Below are 5,404 nucleotides of genomic sequence, written 5' to 3' on the forward strand. Positions count from 1 at the left end.
AAGAAACATCTCCCTTCCCGCCTTTGGGTGAGCTGGGTGAGTTTGTGATCCCTGGAGGAGCTGCAGCTGTCTTGTGATCATGAGGAAACAAAGTTGGAGAATGACAGCCAGTGGCCTGGGTATCGTGGAGTGGAAAAATAGAAACATTCTGGATGACACCGCTGCCCCACTGGATTCACAAACCAACGGACCAACCACCTCCGGAAGTTTTGTTACGAAAGGGAATTAAGTCCTACCACGTCAGCCATTTTCGGGTGGCTTTGTACTAACTGCAGCTGACGTCATCGTAAATAAGACACAAGTCTCGTGCCTTCTCCCTGGTTTTGCAACTGAGGCTTAGGGGATGTTCATTAGGAGTGTGCAGGTTTCCAAAAGCCCCTGGGTATATAATAAGGTTGCATAAGGAAATCCTTCCTCAGTGATCGTGATGGAGCGTCGGGACTGAGAATGAGAATATTGAGTTTGGAATGATCTAGTTCTTAACCAGTGGCTATCTACTTAGAAAGTTTTGACCACTGGACCTCAGTCACTTCTTCCTCACTGGAAGAGATCTTCTAAGGCAGACAGAACACAGCCCCAGACCGCAGGTGTTGGGGTCGGCAAGAACAGAGCCCTCACTGCACAACCCCACGGGTGGTGTTCTGGCCAATTCCTCCCGTACTTACACACTCACGGACTCTCTCATTAAACAAGTACTCATCAGCACTTACTGTGTGCCTAGCACCATAGAACCCAAATCCTTTAAGGGTTGAAAAAGAAGAAAAAGCACGTTCAGGCTCCGTCATAACCACACAGCAGGAAAGCAGCTGTAGAAGATACTAGATGAAAGTGTGTGGCTGTGTTTCAATAAAACTTCATTTACAAAAGAGAGGATGGGCCGGGTTGGGCCCACAGCTGTGGTTTTCCCACCCCCGATCTAAGAAAAGGACCCCTGATCTAAGTTTCCATGCATCTTACATGAAGGGTCCCAGGTACATATGGCTGTGATGCGTGAAGTCTCTGTCCATCGAATGGTGACCTCTTGGTTCTCCACCATGAAAGCAGAAAGGAGGAAAAAGACAAAAGATGAAATTATTGGGGCGCCTGGGTGGCTCAGTCGGTTAAGCGTCCGACTTAGGCTCAGGTTGTGATCTCACGGTCCGTGAGTTCGAGCCCCGCGTCGGGCTCTGTGCTGACAGCTCAGAGCCTGGAGCCTATTTCGGATTCTGTGTCTCCCTCTCTCTGACCCTCCCCCATTCATGCTCTGTCTCTCTCTGTCTCAAAAATAAACGTTAAAAAAAAATTAAAAAAAAAAAGATGAAATTATTAACGGAACCCTTGGAAACTGAGGCAGGTCACCAAACAGTTTACCAACAAGCTATATACATTCTGAACTTCATTCTCTTTGAAATGTCACATTCCTTCTGGGAAGTGCCAACAAATCACAAGGTCCATATATAATTATCTCTGTGGAAAGTTGGAAGCCACACGTGTGTTTACAGTGTTATTTGTTCGATGAGAACTCGTGGTGCATTTGGGTGGATTGTTATTTCCTCCTCTGTCGCTCAGACTTCAGTTTCGCTGAGCCACCATGCCTCAGGTCGCACAGGGGACCTTTTCCGTTCTCAGGTCTTCTCCATGGTTGGATAAGTCAGGCTGAGGAATCTGAATCTCTGCCCCAAGTGGGCCTCTCAGCCTTGGGGCTGCGGATGCAAAAAGCCTTACTCCAAAAAAATCTTTGGGCAAGATTGGCCACCTGCCCCAAAGGAATTCACTCCCAGACCCTCTTGGGGACCTTCCAAAAATGAAACCAAAAAACAAAAAAAAATCAAAGTGCAGTCCATTAAGCGTCCGACTCTTGACCTCTGGTCATGATCTCAAAGTTCGTGGGTTCGAGCCCTGCATCAGGCTCTGTGCTGTTGGGACTGGGGATTCTCTCTCCTTCTCTCTCTGCCCCTCCCTTGCCTGTGCTCTCCTGTGCTGCCTTCTTGGAGTGAGGAGACCAAGCCCAGTTTAAAGGCTTCCCCAGAAATCCTGCTCTTAGCACAGAGACGGGCCCCTGAATGTTGGCAGCAGCTTTGTTGACGATAGTCAAAGCCTGGAAACAATCCCAGTGTCAATCAACACGTGAGGAAATAGACAAGTGGACGTATATCCCATCCCGGCAATAAAATACCGCTCAGCAATAAAAAAAAAAAAAAGGACTAAACCACAGAGTCATGTACTCATGCATGAATCTCATGAGCATTTGCAAGAAACCAGACCCATCACGGTGCATGAAAACACGGATAGGATATTCTAGAAAGGACAAATCCAGTTTGTAATGAAAAACAAAACAAAACAACAACTAGGGTTTGCCTGGGCACAGAGTTCCTATGTGTACTGACTAGGAAGGACAAAAGAACAGATTTGGCGGGGGGGTGATGAATGTTCTAGATCTTTTTTTTTTTTTTTTTGGAATGTGCTAGATCTTAAAAGTTTATGTATTTACTTTGAGAGACAGAGAGGGAGGGAGAGAGAGAGAATCCCAAGCAGGCACTGCACTGTCAGCGCAGGGCTCAAACTCACCAACAGCGAGACCATGACCTGAGCTATAATCAAGAGTCAGAGACTTAACCAACAGAGCCACCCAGGCGTCCCTCTATATCTTGACTGTTACATAAGTATGTATATTTATTTAAATGATTCAAACTACGCATTGAGCATGGGTGTGCTTTGCCACATATAAATTATTTCTCCAAAAAGCTAATTAAAAAAAAATCCATACGTTCCATAAACCAAAGTACACGGAGCTTAAATCCAGCCCAAGTGTCACCTACACTAGTCGCCATCAGCGAATCCAACTGTTGTCTTCTGCTGGATAGCCAGAGCCCTCAACCCCACTGCCCTACTTCTCATGTTGGAAGCTTCCTGCCTAATCTCTATAAGCAGCCAGAGCGAGCCTTTAAAAAAAAAAAAAAAAGAAATAACTCATGTTATCCCTTGGCTTAAAACCCTCCAAACACTTCCTCTAGAGGGTTTGAGGGGTTTTTTCGTGGTTTATGACACAGGTTCAGCGGTGAATCACAGAGGACACCCCCCCCCCCACACACACACACACAGTGCAGGGCCTTAAATCAAAAACAAATGTATTTCTCGGTCAAGGCAGTGACACATAGAGGCGGCCAGCCCAGGGCTGGCATGGGAGACCCGGACAGCCCTCTTGGTGCTCTACTGTGTGAAGCTTCCATTCTTGAGGTCACCTCGTGGTCCAAGATAGATGTTGGGGCTCCAGCCATTACATCCATGCTCTGGCCACCAGAAAACAGGAAGGCACACCTCCTTCCATTAAAAACACATCAAGAAACTTTCAGGCACCACAAACGCTGACACATAGGTCGGTCATAGGGTCACATCTATCTTATGCAAAGAAGTGAGAAAATACAGTAATCACTGTGCTGAGCTATCAGGGTTTGTACAGTGAGGGAGGGAAAGGAGAATGGATTTCAGCAACCCCCCCCCCGCCCCCCGAGGCCTCAGGTGTCCATCAGGGTCCGTGGGGCTCCCGTGCCCACCTTCCCCGACTCTTGTCGGCCTTCCTCTCCAGCCACCTGCCCCTCTTGGTGCACCTCCAGGCAAATTGACTGCATTTTACCAGCCCTGCCCTGGCTGAACAGCTCGTCCGAGGACCCATGCTTTCCTCCTCTCGTTCCTGCTCCTGCTCCAAAGCCAGCCTTCCCCAGGACCTCAGGACCCACCACCCAAAAGAGCTCAAGCTCCTTCACTGTTCCCCGACCCGCCAGCCTTCCGCATTGACCCAGGGGATCTATTTTGCCTAGTCAAGTTCACAGAGAAGAAAAACCCCTTCACCCAGGGGGAAAAGGGGGGGGGGGGCTATTTCAAACAGCAGAGAGGATGTTTGTGAAAAACGGGGCGTCGCTGGGCTGTCGGAGAACCTGCAGCTTCAGAGAAGGGCGATTTCCAGGGAATTTCCGGCTATGCGCGGTGACTTCGGGGAAGCACAACCGACTTCAGTGTCACTTAGCAATGCCCCTTCCGGTGCGTTTAGAGGCCGGCGTTAGGCGGAAAGGCTCACGGGAGGAAACTAGGCGGAAGGGCTCACGGGAGGAAGCGGTTGTTAGGCTGTGCCCTTGACTTTCGGGAGTCAGCTCATCCTGGGACAGGGAACCGAGGGGCCGCGCGCGAGGACAGAGGCTGTGCACCTGCAGAGCGGGGTTAGCCACCTGCCCCACCCCCACACCCCCCACCCGCCCCCCGCGCTCAGAGGTGCAGACCTGCAGACCCTTCAGCTCAACGTGGGCACCATTCTCCTCGGCACTTGACCCGACCCAGAGACTCCCCAGGAGCCTGTGTCCTGCAGGGAGGGCTCAGGTGCCCACAGCTCCCAGGACCCAGAGGCCGAACCTCCCCTCCCCTCCGTCCTCTCGCCGCCCGCCCTGCAGTCGCCGAATCCACCAGACCACCCCGACGCCACGTGCGCAGAATAAAACTAGCAAGATAATACCAGCTGATCTCCTCTGGAACTTTCTAGGCGCTGTGCTACGTGCCGGTTAACTTCCCTCCGCTCCAAGAGTCTGTGCCGTTCTGCTACGGAGAGGGGGCAGTTCAGTTCTGTCCAGGAGAACTCGCACCCACCTCCCCCAGACGCCTGCCCCTCTGAGTCCCTCAGTCTCTACCTGAAACCCCAAATTGCTCTGAAATCAACCTCAGGTGCCCGCGGAGAGATCCCAGATTTCTGGCAAGAGACAAGCACTGTGGGCGTGCCTTCCTTCGCGGGCCATGATCGGCGCTTGGGACCCCTCGGTTGGGGACAAGGGGGCGCAAAACGCTGGGTTTCCTCGTCCTGAATCTCCGGACCTCTTCGCGCAGAGGGGCGGTGGAGCCCCACTAGGGGACGGTTCGCTCCGTCATCTGTCCTCCCTGATGGACGGAGCTGGGGCAGAGCAGGCCCCGTTTTTAAGGGCCGGCACTCCCAGTCGCAGAACCTCAGCCTGACCTGGGGACGGGGCGGGGGGGGGGGGGGGGCGGGGACAAGCAAAGGAACTTTCTTTCCCCTTGGGCACGCCCCCTTCCCTACTCCGGGGCGGCACCCGGGAATCTCAGGACTAGCCAGGCTAGCGCCCCGCGCCCCACCGCTCCCAGCGGGATCTGCCCGTCCGGGCTGGGGACCCGCTCCCGGGGCGGCCAGCCCTGTCGCCGGGTCGCCTAACTCCAGGTTCGGGCTCCCTACTCTGGAAACGCCTGCAAATCAGGGGCAATCTCCCGAGCGCCTGCGCGACAGCCACCAGCTCCTGCCTTACCTCGACCCAGCGGCGCCCTGGGAGCGCACTTCGCGTCCCCAGTGTCCGCGCCCTGCCCCGGCCGGTCCTCCCCGATCCACCCCGGCTCGCGCTCGGCTGGCCCTACCCCCAACAACTCAGTCACG

The 5,404-nt window shown here is 53.1% G+C and overlaps 1 long non-coding RNA gene across 1 annotated transcript; it reads right to left on the minus strand.

The window, feature by feature from the left end:
• Positions 1 to 882: 882 nt before the first annotated feature.
• Positions 883 to 4,766, minus strand: LOC122232792. Its single transcript, XR_006210192.1, has 3 exons — positions 4,656 to 4,766; positions 4,484 to 4,563; positions 883 to 1,027 (listed from the first exon to the last, which is right to left on the minus strand). It is a non-coding gene; the product is annotated as an uncharacterized LOC122232792 (long non-coding RNA).
• Positions 4,767 to 5,404: the final 638 nt, after the last annotated feature.

Source organism: Panthera tigris, chromosome D3 (assembly GCF_018350195.1).
Source record: "Panthera tigris isolate Pti1 chromosome D3, P.tigris_Pti1_mat1.1, whole genome shotgun sequence".
Classification (NCBI taxonomy): Eukaryota; Metazoa; Chordata; class Mammalia; order Carnivora; family Felidae; genus Panthera; species Panthera tigris.